The 19,955-nt window shown below is 31.5% G+C and overlaps 1 protein-coding gene and 2 pseudogenes across 1 annotated transcript in view; 1 reads left to right on the top strand and 2 right to left on the bottom strand.

The window, feature by feature from the left end:
- LOC125867885 (acetyl-CoA acetyltransferase, cytosolic 1) overlaps positions 1-19,955 on the bottom strand; it is a 934,067-nt gene that overhangs the window by 499,345 nt on the left and 414,767 nt on the right. The gene's annotated exons all lie outside the window — the stretch shown is intronic.
- On the bottom strand, positions 2,100-7,850 carry LOC125868478 (TMV resistance protein N-like; annotated as a pseudogene).
- LOC125869476 (U2 spliceosomal RNA) lies at positions 4,938-5,097 on the top strand (annotated as a pseudogene).

Here is a 19,955-nt window from a genome sequence, read left to right on the forward strand (position 1 = left end):
CGCAAGAACAACAACAAGAGCACAGACAAACTCAGTCAATCGACAATTTTGTTTATGTAAGAAAATGTATGCAGAGAGGAAAAAATTTTCAGTGTTTGAAAAATGAAAACGACCTCTTATTTATAGCCATTAGCAGCAAGGAATGCGTCTGTTCAGACAAATCTGTTCAGACCTATTTTTTTCTAGAACGTTGTGTCCTTTGGGAAAAGTTACGACTTTTCGGAAGGAACAAATCCTTTCAAACGAATTTTACCGTTATGCGCGAGTTTCAAATAATTCGTTGCGAAATTAATTCCGTTATTTAACTAACATTCCGAATTAATTTATAAGAGAAAAGAATTGAATTAACAAGACTGATTAAATAAATTTTGTCCAAAAAATATTATCAATCAATCACATCATTTGCCAAATCCAAATCCAAAGCCAAAGCCAAAGCCAAAGCTGAAGCCAAGCGAGTGACGACGACGCGAGGGGGCACCTTCTTCTTAACCCTTTAAGAACTAAGGGAAGTGTTTCCTAATATAAGGACAACAATTTCCTTTCTTCTACCAATATGGTAAAAATGACTTTTCATTTGCACTTTGCAATGACTTTTCATTTTTCCCTCCAAAATTGGTTCCCCCACTTTCATTGGTTCTTCCACTTTCCATTTTCTCTTTTTATTTTCCATTCACACCTTGCTAAACCCAACATTTGTTTCCTTGCGGATATCAAAGAAAACAAATGTGAAATGCATTCCTTGCAAACTATCTTTTTCTCAGAATTGTTAATGGAAAAAAGTTAATTGTGTGAATAATAAGGAGGATGGGAGGAGCGCTCGTAGACTTTGTTTTAAGAAGGTTTTAGTTGTCGCTGATGACATAGATTACATAGACAAACATCTGATAGGGAAGAATGTAGTGTATGAAGTCCCTACACTACTTGAAATGATGCTACATTCAGTTGTTTGAACAATACGTAGCTTTCAAAGAAGAAGTTTCAGATGAGCGTTTTAAGAAGTTAACGTTAGAGGTAGTAAGTCATGCTAAAGGCATTCCTTTAGCCTTGAAAGTGTTTGGTTCTTTCTTTTATAAAAGGGATATAGCTGAGTGGAGAAGTGCTATAAAAACAATCCTAATTCAGATAATTTGAAATGCTCAAAATAAGGTATGATTTACTCGATCGAGAACATACAAGAAGCTATGAAAATAATGCAAAGGCTTAGGATATTATGCATATATAGATTTGGTTACTTATTTTTCACATTCAGGAGGGTGAACGAACCTCAACTTCACCTCGTACTCTAGCTATCTCACATCAAGTGTTTCATCTTTTATCCAACTCCCTACCATAGCATATTTAAAAATTAGAACAAAGATTTCTCCATAAGTAAAAACTGAACTAGTAGGAAGTTTAATTTGTAGACATGGATCAACGTCTACTTTTGGGAATAACAAACTTTGCCTAATCCACAATGATCACGACATCTTATGTGTTCACATTCCCCTTCAAAAGACTCTTTTGTTCCCTTAAAACTGGAGTTGCTCTTAACTCACTCCTCTGAACTACTTAATCCACGTGCTGGATTGACAATTTTCAGTACTTAACTCTTGCTTCGACCATGTAACATTTGATAGTAGATATCAACGAAGACTATGCTTGTTCAGTAGAACTTGATGATGGGGAGAAATTATTTGAGCTCAAGCGTTGGAGCTATATTGGATTCCGAGGCTTCCTTCGTCCACCTGTTTTGGCAAAGTTACATTGCCAGTCCTCTGCAATTTGTTTTTCGGGTCATCTCTTTGTCAGAAAATGGAAAATGTGATTATGATCCGAAATGAAGTTAAAAAGAATGAATTATTGCATGAGATGTGTAACCGGGACTTGACTCAACCCCGAAACCTAGTTCAAAAATTGAGGATTGTTCAACTCCAAATAAACAGACCACCAGTCCATTCTCCAAACAATGTAATCCAAAACCAGAGTTCCTTTCTTATTTTTCACATTTTCCTTAAAATTAAAGCATAAAAGGAACTGAAGGAGATCATGAGGGAGAACGAACCTCAACTTCACCAGCCTCGTTCCCCAGCTTCCTTCACTGTCTCACACTGTGTTGCATCTTAAATTGCTCCATTTTTTTCCCAACCACCCTGTCAATTCATAACACAAAAGATATTTGTATTTAAACCAGAGATTTCCCCAAATATAAGAATCAGAGAGAGCATCAAAATGAACTAGTAGTAAGTTTTAAAGCCATGAATCAGTGGACACCTTTGGGAATAACACTTTGCCTTTTCTCTATGGACTTATTGAAGAACTTGCGCGGTGAAATAACGGTAAGGTGTATATCTGCAGAAAGACATGATCAGGTATAGTTACAAAAAAATGAAATACAACCTTAAAACCAAAAATACATCGTTCCACATGAGTCAAACTCTGAAACTTAGTACTAAAAAAAGCAGGATACACTACAAAAAAAGGTTAAAATTACCGCAGTTTAAATGCGGCAGTTTTAGAAAACCGCCGTAATATATCATACATTACGACATTTTTTCAATCGACGTATTATACATGCTAAAAGCAACGGTTTTGTGTGGATTCCGGTGTTTCAATCCATCGTAGATATATTTTAACCTTTTTAATTAGGACATTTTATAACGTAGAAGGCATCTCAAATGGCAAATCCATCACCGCTCTCTCAATCCCTCTTCATTCTCAGAGGAATCCTCTCCACGCCGTCACCGCCTAAACGGGAGGGAGATACATCGCCAGCAATGTGAGGGAGATACACCGCCAGCGATCGGAGGGGAGATAACTTGATCCTTTCTATTAGTGTCAGATCTGATTTATACTATGGGCTTTCGTCACGCCTCTCTTGATAGACGGTATCAATTTTTTTCACATGATATATGCTTTTTCCTCGTAAGCTCTTTGTATCTCTGTGACAGTAAAGCGAAGAAATTAGGAAAAACGCGCAAGATGTGAGGTGATTTAATAATATATTCACATATCTGCAATTTGTTTTTTAACAAGCTATTTGTCAGCAAATGGAAGAATGAATTTTTTCATACCCAAGTTCTTTCGCGAGTCCCTTTCTCGGAAAACATGTTCCCTAATCCCTTCATAGACAGTGTCCCCAAAGTACCATCTTCCAGTTTGCTCTGCCAAAGTAATCGAGAATCAGAATAAAACTTGTTAGAACCACTTAAAATAAAGCAACATACAGTATCGGAATAATTCATGAGGTATATACGGAATACCTATATTTAATCTAAAATCCCGGGCTTGTGGGAAAGAGCTGCAAGAGTGGCACTTGTACTTGTGACCTTTGTTTCTTAGAAGAGGAGCAACTGGCATCTTCATGATGTTCACTATCGGCATATCTGCTCCTCCTTATCCTACTGCAAAGCTCAGGTTCATTTTTATACAACAAACGAAGTCCAAACTTCTTCATTTCTCCAGAGGAAAATAACTTAATGTGCCCATAGTCATTAGGTGTTTTTCCATTTACATTAGATGCATCCCATAAGCCAGAAAGAGGTACCAGGAAAAAATGAATAGTAGGCTCAGTATGACACGTTGAATGGTTGGATAAGGCAAGTTTTTAGGTCATCGACGACATCCCATCATCACATAAGGGAACCAAGTGAGCTGTGATGTCAATTAATTTGCCAGAGTAACATACAGAAAATCCCAAGAAGTTATCCGATACATACCAATTCTCAGGCAAATTGACTGATACACTTGTATCCATTCCCTGATGGTGGAATCAACTTGGGATATTCTTCGCCCGACTCGTAAACACTTTTAGTGACAAGGAAACTGAAAGAGAGATATCATGTTGGAGTGATGAGATATTCTGAACAACGAATTACATATCGAATCATTGCTCCAATCTGTATATATTGTATCTAATTGTTGTGGAAATTCTGGCAGTTGTGTAAGCCTCTTGCAATCTGATAAGTGCAAGGTTTGAAGAGCACCAAGTTGTGTTATGATGCGAGGCAAATGTTCAAAATTATTTTCATTGAGATACAATTCTTTCAATGAGTGCAAGCATCCAATGTCTTCTGGAAGTCCTCCATCTATTAAATTGCATTCACTGAGACCCAGAATTTCCAATGAGCGTAACCCTTCATTCACGTGAGGGAAGACAAAGAACACTCTTTCTTCTACATCAACTCTTTCTTCTAATGTAGGCAGTCCAAACAACAAGATTTTAAGCTTGTTCAAGCGGACGATGAAAGATGGAGGACGTGAAATTAGAGTCCTTGAGTCGTCAAGCTCCTCCAAGTTTACTAAACCACCTATCTCTTCTAGGAAGCTTTCAAGTTTCGAGTTGTACACCAGTTGTAGCTTCACCAAATATTTCAACTTACAAATGCTGCTCGGAAGAGCTACAAGGTTTTTCATAGAACTCAAATTTAGCTTGGTAATATGAGTTTGGTACTTAATAAAAGATGGTAGTTCGATTATCCCGGAGTATCCCATGTGAATATCTAACTCTGGCTTCATTCTTCCAACGATCTCAGGAAATTTCTCTAAACTAGAGCAATATTGTAGGTCTAGAGATTCAACATTAACACATGGAAACCTCATAAGGCTTATACATCCATGCAAATGTAACTGAATGAGTTTTGCGCAATACTCCAGGGACTGATGAACCTCTTCAAGACCTATACATTTTATCAAATTCAAACACTCTAAATTTGGCATCCTCGTGAAATCTGGTGTTCGTATAAGGTTATCAGAAAAGCTAAGATTTAGCTTCCGTAGAGACGGCAAATGCTGTTATACATTCATAACTTAGTAAGAATGAGATTGGAAAGCAAAAGCAGTCCCCTTAGACGAAAAATGGGTAATCACATTTGGATTATAAGAATCAGCACAATATTTTGTGTGAAATTAGAAATTATTTTATTTTATTTCTTATATATGTTCAGAAACTAAATAATGGTATAACTTTAAGTAAAAAGTACAATATTTGATATGTGAGTCATGACTCACGCAATATTAATTATATTTTTTGATGGGGGAGGTCCATCTCGTTAGCTTGCTATTGGGGACTTCAAGCATCGGCTTGGTGTTGCACTACTGCCTTGGCTTGGCACACCCTAAAACCAATTAAACTTGAAAAAATTATCCCAAGATAATTGTCACTTTAGATTCAAGATTGAAGTTGACAATTAATTTTTCTAACTATATCCTTAACATTAAATAATAGTTTTATTTTAATACTACTCAATTCTCAAAAGGACATATAATAAATAGGGGTATCTTAATAAACTATATCTTATTGTTATTAGTTTGCCTTAGTCGAGAGCTAAAGCGACAATTGAAATGGGATGAATGGAGTATCATTAACCCCTGGACAAAAATGCCCTTTGAATCCCTATATATGTATCTATTTCTGGGCGGTTGTGAAGAGATGAGTAAGAAACTAATTAAAAGACACTAATGTCGATAAAATTAAAAGTGTATCAATTGTCACTAGAATAGTTAATATGTTTGACTAAAATGGAAGATTAACTATAGTACCTTTATTTCAGTTCATAAATGATGCAACAAACCAAACGAGAGATTAAGATGAACAAGTCTTTTGGGTTCAAAAGTTTTTGGCAATGATTCCCAAGGATATCTATCACAATCAAACCAATGCAAGTTGTTGGGCAGGTACTCAATGGATTCATCATGTGTATCAAAATTCCTGATCTGTAATATTTTAAGCCTTTTCATATTTTTCATAGCTTTTTTGCTAAAGCGTAGATTTTGAACTCCATTTAACCAGATTGCTTCCATTGCCTTGGTTCCCTGATAAAAGGATCATTAGTCTACAAAGAAAAATTAATTTCTAATTTCTGTGAAAAAAAAAAAGTTACTCGGGATAAATAGCTAGATAATATTAACTTAAACTTTTACTGATTAAGTTATTATGTACAAAATATCGTACAAATTTAAAGTTAATCAGAAGAATGAAAGTTTGATTAAACATTTTAAGCGGCTACTAGACTAATTTATGACTTAATAGCATAAGATAATCAAATTTTGGTATATGAAAACCATAAATTGAATATTATTGCATTGTTTAGTTTACGTACTGTATTGTTGACCATCACTTCTTCGAAATCTTTAGCATCCCATAGTCTGCTATATTCACCCGGATCATCCTTTTGCATTTTTACTATATATTTACCCATATCTTATATTAAGTCATGCATTTGAATTGTACCACCAGAGATGAACACAAGAGATTTGTCAATTAGGACGCTCAATGCAATACTTACTCCAGAATAACAACTCTCAAGAATTTGCATGATGTAATCTTTTGGTTCCCCTCGTAAGAAACATGCTAGATCTAGAAATACATCTCGTTGTGTGGTCTCCAGCCCATCATAGCTAATTTTGAGCTTTTCAACGATTTCTAATTTAGATTTCATTTTCATTTGCTCTATAGCACTTTTCCACGCAGTTATGTCCCTATTATGTAAGAAAGAACCCCACACTTTTAGGGCTAAAGGAAGTCCATTCGCATGACCTACCACCTCCAACGTTAGCTTCTCAAATGACTTATCTGGAACTTCCTTCTTGAAGGCATGTTGATTGAACAATTGAATAGCTTAATGATCAACTAGTAAAGTCACTTCATATACTGCATCATTCTTCCTTATCAAATATTTGTCTCTTGTTGTTGCAATAATCCTACTGCCCTTGCTGAACCAATCAAGATCCCTTGCTAGGTTATCCAAAATGGTCTCCGTGATTTATGTCATCAAGCACAACTAAGACCTTAAAACGAAGTCTACGAGCCATCAGGTGCTTCCCATCCTCCTTATTATTCACGTATTCTTCTTTTTTTCTTAGCAGTTCAGAGAGAAGGATATTTTACAGAGAGTGCATTTGTTTATTTTCTTTAATATCCGCTAGGAAACAAGCACCATCAAATTGAGGTGAGAGCATATCAAAAATTGCTCTTACTATTGTCGTTTTACCAACTCCTCCCATTCTCCAGATTCCCAGAATCCGAACATCATTGATTTCCATTTTTAGTAGGGATTTTACTTTCTATAAATGGGAATTTATTCCCACAATATCTTGTAAATAAGATAAAGATATCTTGCATAATTTGGAAGAGATTTGGTTGACAATTTGTTGAATATTCTTTGATTCGATCCTACACAAATGAGAAGATTAATTGTGAATAAATGAAAAAAAAGTCCAATCTTAGTAAGTACTGCATATAAATCAAACTCTTGTTATTAAGTAATTGAAGTTATAAGAGCTATAATGCCTTCTAGAAATTATAAAATAAACCATTTTCTAATGTCTAAAATAGAGATAAAATAATTTTTTTATACTCACCCTTGGCGGATGTCATATCCTTTTAGATCCGCAGCAGCACTTAGTGCAGTCCTCCATCTTTTCACCTTATGTATTCCCTCAACATCATCCCTATACTTCGATTCGTGTTTGGCAAAGGCTTCCGCAAAGCTTTCCTTTTGGTATCGAACTTCTGATAGATCCACATCATAGAAGATCGGTATGACTGTTTGTCCATATTGAGTCTTGCAATCCATAATCTTCACCAGTTCATCCTAGCACCACCTTGATGTAGCATAATTCTTTGAGAAAACAACGAGGGCAACTTGAGACTCTTCAATAGCTTTCAACAGTTCATCTGAGATAGATTCACCATGCTCTAGCCTTTTATCATCTTGAAAGGTGAATATTCCTCTATTTTTCATACCTTCATACAAGTGACCCGTAAATGTTCTCCGAGTGTCTTCACCTCTAAAACATAGAAAGACATCGTACTTCCATCGAGAACAGTATTGTGAATCATTCACAATAGAAGAAGAAGATGCCATGGATGATGATCTTAAAAGAGTAAACACAAACTTTGTACTCATAAGATGAAGAAACAGAAAGAAAATGAAAAAGTTTTTTGTTGCGGAACTGGTAGTTGGTGAATTCATAAAAGTGGTAGTGTGGTAGATGGTAGTGTGGTAGGTAAGTATTTTATTTTAAAGATTTTATTATAATATTCTTTTGCTAAGTGTCTTAATCTTGATATCTCTTTAATATTATTTTTTGGTAGTGCTAAATTCATGGTAATATGTAATAATATTTATTGTAATATTCTTCCGATAGTTGTTTTAATCTGAATATTTCTTTAATATTATTTATGATATATTCTAGATATAACATATCTTCGGTTCTTTGGTACATATATAAATTTTCCTCCATTAATTGTTCTAATAGTTTTATATCTTCCATAGATTTTATCCAATATTGTAAATATTCGTAGTTCATTTTAATCTGAATTTATTTCTAAATCATACCATTCTATTCTTTCGAAGTCTAAATCATGTAGGTCTATTTCATACCATTCTTGATTTAATATATCTTCTGATTCGTAATCATTAAATATTTTTTCCCATATTATTCTTCTTAATTCGATTATTTCTATATTTTTAAGTACATATAAGATTAAAGTTTCGTAGTTTTTTATCATTTCATCATGCATGTATGTAGTCATGTTCTTTATTATGCAGGTTTTTTATTTCAAATTATTCCTTCCTATCATATTCATAATTGATTAAATTCATATTAGATCATTATGAACTAGATTATCTTTATCATGTTTTCCTGTCACTACTAGCATCGTACTTTAGCGGATACTTTCTTCTTATCAGCGCCTCAACTTTGTTTACTCCCCTAAACGGCTTCCTCGCCTACCGGTTTCAACATTAGGATGGCATAGTATAGAAGTTTTCTCCCTGTTTCCAGTGTGCTAATAAACTAGAAATCATGATTCAAATAATTCTAATACATAATAACTAACATAAATTTATTCAATCATATATATGATATTCAGGAATATATGAAATTAGTTCCGCATATTTTTTGAACAATATACCTTTGCCTCTTGCTTAGCCATGCTATCTGAAATATCTGATTGGATTTCAGATTTATCCATTAACTTTTAAGTATTTAGTATCTTTAAGAGAGTTTTTTGAAAGGAGAGTTTTTATTTATCAGGCATTGCCCGCCTTTACAATGTTTACTACTAAGTCTATATATAGACATACAAATTTACTATTCTAAATACTTATCCTAACACATTTTTTACACATGTCCACTACTATTTACTACTATTCATGACTACTATTCATGAATAGTTCTTATTTTGTCTACCACTATCCTCTTTACGACTTATTTGCACATATTAATAATGTACACTATCTACCACATACACTTGTCATATTTTGTACAAAAGACCCATACCTACTTTATGACAACTATTATGACTTTTACATTTACATTATTTTACACATAACTTTTTCCGTTCATATCTCTTTCTCCTTCTTGTTTTCTTCCTCGTTGATTATTCCAGCTGGACGTCTGGAATTATATTATCTTCTCCGTTGCACTTTGAACATATATGGTCCGGGTATTTATGACCAATTAGCTTGCAATATCTGTTTAATAATTCTGCTGAAATAAATCCTTCTTTTAGTGCTCGTGTCGTAGGTCGTTCTTCTGGCTTTAGTAGTGATAAAATCCATCTTTGGACTTCATCCATATCTGCTTTCCTTAGCTCCCTTGAATTGGAATAAATCATTAGCTGGTCTCTTGCATAGTAGCTCCATATAGCGTTTCCGTTTAAATAATTATTTGCTAACTCTTGTATAATTGTTGATATACCAATTATCCTTTTGTTGGCATAAAAACTTGGTATCTCTATTTTGCATATCTCTTCTTGTTGTCCGATATCCTCGGGTATAATCATATCTTTAGTTAATCCTATCTTGATAACCTGTATTGGAGGTTTTATTTCCTCGTATAATATCTCCGCTGGTGCTGTATAGAATTTTATATAAAATAAATTTCCTTTCGTAACTCTTTTGTATGTGATGAATGCTTTGTGTAGTTCTGGTATTCCACTAACTTCTTCTCCGTCATATGTGTATACGGTATTTAACAGTCCGTAGTTGTAACATGTTCTTACTAAATTAGCGTTAGTTTTCGGTTGTGCAATTAACTTGTTATATCCTTGTAACTTTTGTGTCAAATAATCTTGGTTTGGTTCTTTTGTAGTTGATCTGGGGTTGCGGTTTAAATAGGTTTGGATTTTGTGGATATTTTCAATATAGGTTCGTGTGATGTAGTTATATGTCTTTTTCTCATTTTGGTTTTGCAAACTATCTGCGTATGTAGATGTTTGTGGTTCTATGGACACATGTCTAGGTGTCCTTTGGGTAAATGGTTTTGCAAATAGCTGGTTTAAGTTCACATTTTTATGTTGTTTATCGCTAACTTGTTTGCTTGTACCTGCAGCTGTATTTAAACAAACATTATGGGTTTTAAGGAGTTTCCCATCGTCTCCTTTTAGCTCTGGCTTTTTTCCGTCTTCCGATCGACGTAGCTCCGCATTTTTATAGTCATGCTGCTGACTAGCTTTAGACTTCAGATTATCTTCATTAGTCTTTAGCTTTTGTATCTCGTTGTCCATACTATCCACTTTTGTACAAAGTGTAGTAATAGCTTTGAGTATTTTTTCGATTGTATCTTCTTCCTCAGTCTCAGTCTGAGTAGCTTTGTCGTGATAGGTAATCTGCAATAACATTCTTATCAGTTTTTATTACTTCAATTGTAAATGTAAAATTTAATATATTTAATACCAATCTCCTTATTTCTTTTGTTGTTACCGAATCTTGTATTTTTCTTGTTAGCCACCATTTTACTTGTGTATTATCTGTTCTTATAATAAATTTGTTATATACAATATATGGTTCAAATGATAATAAACACTTATATACTGAATATAATTCTTTTCTATTTATTTCCCATTTTATTTCTGTATTATTAAACGTTCCTGAATAATACCTGCAATGATGTTCTATCGTAGTGTCATCATACCTGTATTTTAATATTCCTCCATAACTTTTTTCACTTGCATCTGATTCTATTATATAAGTAAATTTTTTATTTTCATCTGGAAAGTATAGTTTAGGTAAGTTTTTACATAATAATTTTACCTTTTGTATTTGTATTTGGTCTTTTTTATCAAACTGATATTCTATATCTTTCTTTAATTTTTGTTGTAATGGTTTTAAATTCTCTGCTAATTTTGGTATGTATTCTCTTACTTGATTTACTAGTCCTAAGAATGATTGTAATTTCTTTTTTGTGTCTAGTTGTTCATTTGAGTTAATTATTTTTTGTACTATATGTGTTTGCATTTTTATTCCGTTTTTATCAATTTGTATTCCTAAGAATTCTATTTGATTTTTCATTATATCAGCTTTCTTTTTACTTAGACTTATACCTGAATATTCTATGATGTGTATAAATTTTTCTAATAATCTTATATGTTCATCTTGTGTCTTAGAATATAATAATATATCATCGATGTACACTACACAATTTTCTATTTGTTTAAAGTAATTGTCCATAAAGTGTTGATATCTACCTGGTGCGTTTTTATATCCAAATGGTAATACATTCCATTCATAAAATCCTTGTGGTACAGTGAATGCTGTTAGTTTTTTAGATTCTTCTTCTAGTTTTAAGTGGTAAAATCCTGATTTACAATCAAATTTGCTAAAATAATTATATCCTTGTATTTGTCTTATCTTTAGTATTTTATTTGGTATCGGATAATTATATGTTTTAGTTTTTGCATTTAAATTTCTATAATCAATAACCATTCTACTTTTTCCTCTTTTTTGTTCACTATGTTTATTTACGATAAATGCCGGGCTTGTATGCTTACTATTGCTTTCTTGTATATATCCTTTTTCTAGTAATTCATCTATATGTATCTTAAATTCGGTTAAATCATTAAAATTATACTTTAATGGTTTTTGGGTTATTATACTGTTATTATCAATTAGCTCAATTTTTACTTTTGTTTTATGTTTTTCCCATCCTTGTAAAGGATCCTCACTATATAATAATTCTAACTTATCTTGAATTATTTTTACTTTATCTATAGAGAATATAATTAATTCTATTTTAGGGTCTTCTTCTTTTATATTTTCTAATTTTTGTGTAATTTTTTCACTTCCTTTTATCCATTCTGTTGTTTTTCGTTTTTTATTATTTACTCTTTTTGCTCCTATTTTTTGTTTACACGGTGTCGTGAACCACCAGTGTGTTTTTGTTATTATATGTGGGTATAATTTTTCTAAAAATGGCATTCCTAATAGCATATCTTTTGTAGTTAATTCAAAGTTATATATTTCTTCTATAGTTAATATCTTATCCCATATTTGTACTTTTATATTTTTTGCCTTATATGTGATCATGCTTCCTTCATTATTAAATCCTGTTACTACTATAGGTGTTTTTAATTTTTCCCACTTATCTTCTGGTAAACAATTATATTTACATATATTAGCTTCTGCTCCCGTATCTATCATTGGTGTATAATATCGGTTGTAATATCCTTCTATTATTATCTTCGCAAGTATATATATTTTCATATTTTTATCATACTAAAGTCCTTTTTATTATTACCCTTTTATTTTCATAATTTATTGTTAATTGTTTGTCTTCTAGATTATATGGTTTTACTTGTTCTAACCATTTTATTCCTAAGATGATATTTTCATTTCCTTGATATATTTTGAATTTTATCACTATTGGTACTCCTCCGATGATTATTTCCTTTTCTGTAGTTTCTTCGGTATATATTAATGCTTTTGGTAGTTCGGAGCATGATTGTTCAATAGTTATTATTTCATCTTCCGTCACTAATTCTCTTGTAATATAATTTTCTTCTCGTCCTGTATCTATTAGTATTAAATATTTTCGTTGTTCCATTATTCCCGTGATGTAGTAATGATATGGTTTTATGTCTTCTTCCATTGATTTTAGTGGGGTTTTATCTATTCTCCTTGAGGTACTCATTTTTGATGATATTTGGGGTATCTCATTGTTTATTCTTTTCGATGTGCTTAGTCTTTCTTTTACTATTTCTAAATCTTCTTCTATATCAATTTCATTATAACTATAATCATTTTTATCTATGACTGTAACTATTCTTTCAAAGGGATCTTCTATTTTTATTTTATTTATTTTATTTTTTGCTGTTATTTTGTGTTTTGTCGTTAAAACATATAAGTTTTTACATCTAGCTGTAAATATTTTACTTCCCGGGGCTAGTTCTATTCCTGACATTTTCCAATATAATACTAATGATTTATCTATATTTCTGTCATTTACTGCTACTGAGTAATTAGCACTTATTATAAATTTAAATTTTTGGTATATGAGGTTACCTTTTACCGCACTTATTATGCTTTTTTCTATAGGTTGTATAATTCTATCATCTGCTAAGTATATTTCTATGGGTGTATCTATTCCTTCTCTAAAACATGCTTTTATTAATATTTCTGTTCCTCCTAAATGTACATATTTAATTGGATTTTTAGCCTTAATATCTTGTATTTCTTTATTTATTATTCGTTTATTTATTATTGGTATTTTGGCCTTTCCTTTAGTGTATTTGCAATCTATGATATGTTCTCTTTGACTTACTACATAATATTCTTCTTTTTGTCGTTTAAACCAGTTTCTTATTGTTGGTATTTCGAATATTTTTGCTACGCTTAGGTCTAATTCTTTTCCTTTTATTTGTTCAAATATACTATTATCAAATATTATTTTCTGTTCTAAAGATTCTTCGTCTTGATGTTCTTCTTTATTTATTATTTGTATGTCTGCTTCAGTCATTTGTTATATTATAGAATTCATTATCTGATTCTATTTCTGTGTCATTATCTATTTCATTTTTTGATATTTCATTAATGTTATCTTCACTTTCTAATTCATAATCTATGTATCTATCTGCGTATATTTTTCATCGTCTATTATTATTTCTGATATTTTTTTTTTTTGGATCTTTAGGTAATTTACAATCTCTAGCTATATGTCCTAATTTTTCACAATTATAACAAGTACATTCCGTTAGTTTTCTTTTTGGTCTATATGGTCTTTTGGTTTTGTAATTTTTTACATAGTACCTTCTTCTTGGTTTTTTATATTTATATTTTGATCTGTATTTTTTTATTATATTTCTTTTTATTTTTATAATATCTATCCGTACAACCAAATTGAGGTGCTGTCTTATTTTTGCAACATGCCAAGTTTTTTACTAATATTTTTTCCATTTTTATTTCTTCTTTATGTTTTTCACATAGTTCCATAAACCATCGTTGTAAGAATTTTATTCTAGCTCCTAAGGTATCTGTTAATTCTGCTTCATTTCAACTTTTTATTACTTTTGAATTAAAAGGTTCTGGTAATTTTGTAAAATATAATTTTCTTTTTTCTTTACTTTCTTCTATGCTATATGTTCCTTTATACTAGTATTCTCTGAATGCACATGTATATTCATCTATGTAACACATATTACATATTGCTAATTTTGTCATTAAATTCCGATTTATGATTTTTTCTTTATTTTGTTCTTCTACCTCTGTTGTCATACTACTAAATTCATTTCTTATACCTATTTCATATTTATATAATATTTCCATGGTTGTAGTGGCTATTTCACCATCAAATTTTTTATTATTTCTTAAAGTTGTTAAGCTTTCACTTGTTAAATTTTGTAGCCATAATTTTACTGTTTCTATAAGTGTTCTTTTTATGTATTCTGGTGCCTCTGCTATTACTATCTTGTTGTCTATTAATTGTTTTGATATGTATCCTATCTATAATTGGATTGTTTTATTTATATCTGCTACACAGTCTAAATCTAAAAAATCATGTTGTCCAGTTATTGGTTTAGGCGTCCATTTTCTACTTAATCTTTTATCCCATGTAGTTTTTTCTTTATCATATTGTTCATAATTTTCATTATAATATTTTAGATTAAAATTTTTTGGGTTTTTTACTCCTGATGTGCTAGGTTTTTCGTCCATGTCTATTTCTCCTGTATTTATTTCTAAATTCTTTGTATTATCTATGTTTGCTAAAAGTTCCGTATATGTCTCGCTTGTTTCTGAATGTTGTTCTAGATCATCGTCGTTTATTTCATCAACTCTTATTTCGGGTGGATTATCTTGGTTATTTTCTTCTTTTTCTTCTAATTCATCTTCTAGTTGCAATTTTTCTTTAAATTTAATTATCTCATTTGCTAATTTTGTTTTTTGTTCTTTTTCTTTTTGTTTAATTTCATACATTTCTTTTAATATTGCTAGCTCTTTTTCTAGTTCTATTATTTTAGTATTTTTTACTTCTTCTAATTGTTGTACTTCCTTTTTTGCTTGTTGTTTTATTTTTTCAATTTCTATTTTTCTATCTATTTCTTCATTTTCGTTTGTTATTCTTATCATAACAGTTAAACTATCTTCTAGTTTTACCGTTTCTTTTTCTAACATTAAACTTATATTGTCACCTATTTTCTTATATCTTCTTTTCTAGATTAGAAAATATTATCTTTATTTTTAATCCGTCATAATTTTCATATGTTTTTTCATCTATTGCGTATTCTTCTTTATTCATTTATAAATTATGTTGTAGTTTATATTCTAAGTTATTTATTTGTATTTCTAGATATAAAATAGTCTTTCTTTGTGCTATTTAGATTTGTGACAAATTTCTGTAAATATATTACTATTAAGTCTATTTTGCCTATGTTCTAATTCTTGTCATTTTGCTATGATTATTTCATTAAGTTTTTGTCTATATTCGTTATTTTTGCTATTCATTATATTTTTAAATATTGAATATATTTATATTCTATTTTAGATATATTATCTATTAATTGATTTAATTTTTCGTTATCAGTTTCTGTGATATTAAGTTGTTTATATTCCGGATATAATTTGTTTAATTTTCTTCTTATTTTTCTTAATTTTCTACTCGTATGTTTCTTACCGTGTTTCTTATTATCCACAGTTCTGATACCATTGTGAATTATTAATGCTCTACTCCACTTGTCATTGGAATTATTGGGGAAAAAAAGAAGATAGAAGTGAATCACATTGCCCTACTTGAATGGAAAAGAAGAATAATCAACAACTATAAAGTCTTCATCCATCAAAATTTGTCTTTGATGTGTTTGGTAAGGAGGAAAATATGTTCCAAAATAATATTTGATTTTCTCATATTTTATCGGTCAAAAATGTTTTACTACTCTCTTTATCTCAATTTATGTGACTTATTTTTTTTTAAACTGTTAAAAAAGACTAACATATTTCTATATTAAGTAACAATTTCACTTTAAAATATCTATTTTATCCTTAATGAAATGATTTATAACCATACAAATTTCTATCATTCACTTTAGATCACAAGTTTTAAAAGTCTACTTTTCTTTCTTAAACTTTGTGTCAAGTCAAACTACCTCACATAAAACAGGACGGAGAGAGTAATAAGTTACTTAAATATAAGGAAACTAAAACAAGAGAACACAGAGGAGATCCTTTGTGTATATTCTGCCAGCAGGAAAATGAAACAAGAGAACATTTGTTTGTCAAATGTCCATTTGCGAGGTGACTATGGAGTAGAATATTTGATTGGATGCAAAGACAAGAGAACATTGGACGAGATTGGGATCACCATTATCAGTGGATACTCAAGAATGCCCGAGGGAAGACTCAAAAAGCCCAAATTTTAAAATTGTTATTTGCTGAAACTGTGCATGCCTTATGGATAGAAAGGAATGTCAGGATTTTTGAACAACAGGTTATGGATGAGAGTAGATTGACTAGAAATATTGCTTATGCTTGTAATATTAGAGCACCATTAGGGGTAAAGGATGTAGTACAATCATGGCTTGTAAAGTCTTAGTTTTCTGTAGAGATTGATGAGGAGTTTGGTAGATAGCAGCTGGTTAGGATGATGCTATAAATTAGACTAAGCTGGCTGTGGTAGCTAGCTTGATTTGTAATTTTGTTTCGGGTGTTTAATGAAAAAATTAGTTACCTAAAAAAAGGAAACTATTTTTTTCTAGTGGAAATAGGAAAAAACAAGTTTTATAAATGGTATTTCGCATCAATTCTGATTTTTTTTTATCTATCTTTGAATGCACGCCCAATGAATTATAAAATCTCCCCACCCCAACTTTAATAAAAGGAAGTAGGAAAGTGAGTGAGAAAGAAAAAGTGAAAGAGATGGTTCTTTCTTTAATTAAACTAATTTATGGATGAAAAATGTGACTTTGAAATTCTAAAATATAAGAATAATAGTTTTCTTCGTCCGGAAGCACACGACTTGACTTTCAAAAACACTATACAAAGAAGAAGATGTTAAACAAATGTAACTTAACAGAAACTCACATATAGTGTAGTTTTTGTTATTTTTTCTATATCTTTTTAGTGTCTAATGTAATATTTTGTATTGAATATTTTAAGAGTTGATGGGACTTTCTTGATGTTTATAGTTTTAACTAGTTCTGAGACGTGGGTTGTACGTTTATCCCAAAATATTTCATGTAAATTTTGTATTGCAAATGACATATTTTATCTCCTTCAAATCTATTGGTATTTACTAAAAAAAAATCCATCATTTTCACAATAGAGATTACATATATATTCCTAATAAAAAGAATGTACTCTTAATTATAAAATTTACTAAAAGTGGATAAAGTAAAAATAACTAATTATTCACAAATACAATATTCAAATGAGAATACTAAAATACCACACTGATTTGTGTGATAAGCCAAATATTGGCATACATATATGGATATCCTAGAAGGGAGAAGGTACAAGTACCTCTAGACTATAACCGAAATTTCAGAGACACATCTTAACTAAACTAAGGTCCTATTACCCTCCTGAACCCATTTTTTTTTGTAATTTTATACACCTTTTTGGCTTACGTGACATCCAAATATCTCCCACACGCCTCAATTGCGTGGAGTCACGGAGTGTGCCATGTAAGGCAAAAGATGTATAAAATTACAAAAAAATGAGTTTAGAAGGGTAATAGGACCTTAGTTTAGTTAGGGTGTGTCTCTGAGATTTCGGTAACAGTCTAGGAGGATACGTCTGCCTTATCCCTATACTGGAAAATTACATAAAGAAATTATAGTTCCTACCCTTAATGATAGACTATTGAATTGAAGGACAAGATGGATGATTTATTATAGTTCCTACCCCTAATGATAGACTATTGAATTGAAGGACAAGATGGTTGATTTGTAAGTGGAACTTAAAGGTGATTTTGAAACCTATTGTGGAAAAAATATTAATAAAAAGAACTTTCCTACTATTTTCCATTTATTAAGATTAGATAATAATAATAGGGGGATTATATGATTAAAGTAATGGTGATGGAAGGTGAATCATTTAATAACGGTACTGTCTATTATCAGTTCTTCCTCCTGAGTTGAGACCGATCATTCAGATATATAGGGTAAATTAATGAGCTCAGATATTAATGAACTCAATGGACAATGGTGGGTGTCCAACAAACATTCCTTAGCTTAGAAGGATTCATTCACTACCTTTCTGTGAGGTCCATCCCATGTTCTTTATATTAGTCAATTTTTGTTACTCAATTGCTACAACTAGTTGTTAAAAAGGAATAGTGATAAGAGTTGAAAATAAAAAAAATTGGTGGCTAGCAAATTGGTAAGATTTGCAACCCTATGGACTTTGCTACATTTGCCTATGTCATTTGTGACATAGGCATGGTTTTCTCCTTCTATAAATAGAGAATTCTTGCTCATTTGTAGAACACACCAAGTTAGAGAGAAAAAATATAGTTTGAGATCAAAGTGAGGTATTCCATAGACTATATAAGAAAAATAGTCTGTGCAGAAAAATAAAGTGTGAGCGATATTTTAGTAAGATGGAAATCAAAAGAGTGTTATTCCTTTTAAGTATGTAGTAGTCACTTTGAGTATTGTATTCGTGACTACACAGTGTAAAATGTCTTACTATAGTGATATCAGTTGCTCCTCTTGGCCCGTGGTTTTTCCCTTATTTAGAAGGATTTCCACGTAAAATTCTTGGTGTCATTATTTTCCCATTTTATTTCCATTATTTTGACCATATATATTTTTGTGTTCGTCCGCATTTTTTCCAACAAACTGGTATCAGAGCCAAAGTTTTATCTGAATATGCTCTGTGATTGCAGCACAGTCTGAACTTCCACATCAGAAAAGATTTACTTTGGTTTTCAATAACTATTTTTTGGGGGAAAACGATGGAAGCCAACACAAGTAGAATGGTTACTTTGAATGGTGTTAATTATGTCATTTGGAAGGGGAAAATGGAAGATCTGCTTTATGTCAAGTATTTTACAAACCAGTCTTTACCACTGTAAAGCCTGATAATAAAATAGATAAAGAGTGAAATGTGTTGCACGGGCAGGTTTGTGAATTCATTAGGCAATGGGTTGACGATAATGTGTTGAACCATATTTCTGGAGAGACACATGCTCGAACCCTATGGAGCATCTTGAAAGTTTGTATACTCGGAAGACTGGCAGCGACAAATTAAATGCTCTTAATAAAGGAAATGTTGAGTTTAAAGTATCATGATGGTTCTCTGATGATAGACCATCTATATAATTTTCACGGGATCATGAACCAATTATCTGCTATGGGCATCAAATTTGATGAAGAAATTCAAGTCTTGCTTCTACTTGGTTCCCTACCAATGTCACGCCCCGAGCTTACACCCTGGACGTAGCCGGCACTCGAAGACTATTGCTGGCACCCAAGCGAACCCTTGACCTGGCTTTCTTAACTCAGTGGAAACTAACTCAACAGAATAACTCCATGCAATGCAAGGACATAAAATAACTTAACTGATAAAAATCTAGCCAAAAAGGCAACTCGAGTCCCAAAATAAAATATTTACATATATACATAGATGAGAGACTCAATACTAACTGACTGACTGTCTGTCTATGAAGCCTCTATAATACTAAGATGGATGTTGGGACAAACCCCGCAACATCCTAATAAAACAAAACTAAGAGAACAAAACAACCGAGACCTCCGGAAA

Source organism: Solanum stenotomum, chromosome 6, assembly GCF_019186545.1.
Source record: "Solanum stenotomum isolate F172 chromosome 6, ASM1918654v1, whole genome shotgun sequence".
In the NCBI taxonomy this organism is placed as follows: Eukaryota; Viridiplantae; Streptophyta; class Magnoliopsida; order Solanales; family Solanaceae; genus Solanum; species Solanum stenotomum.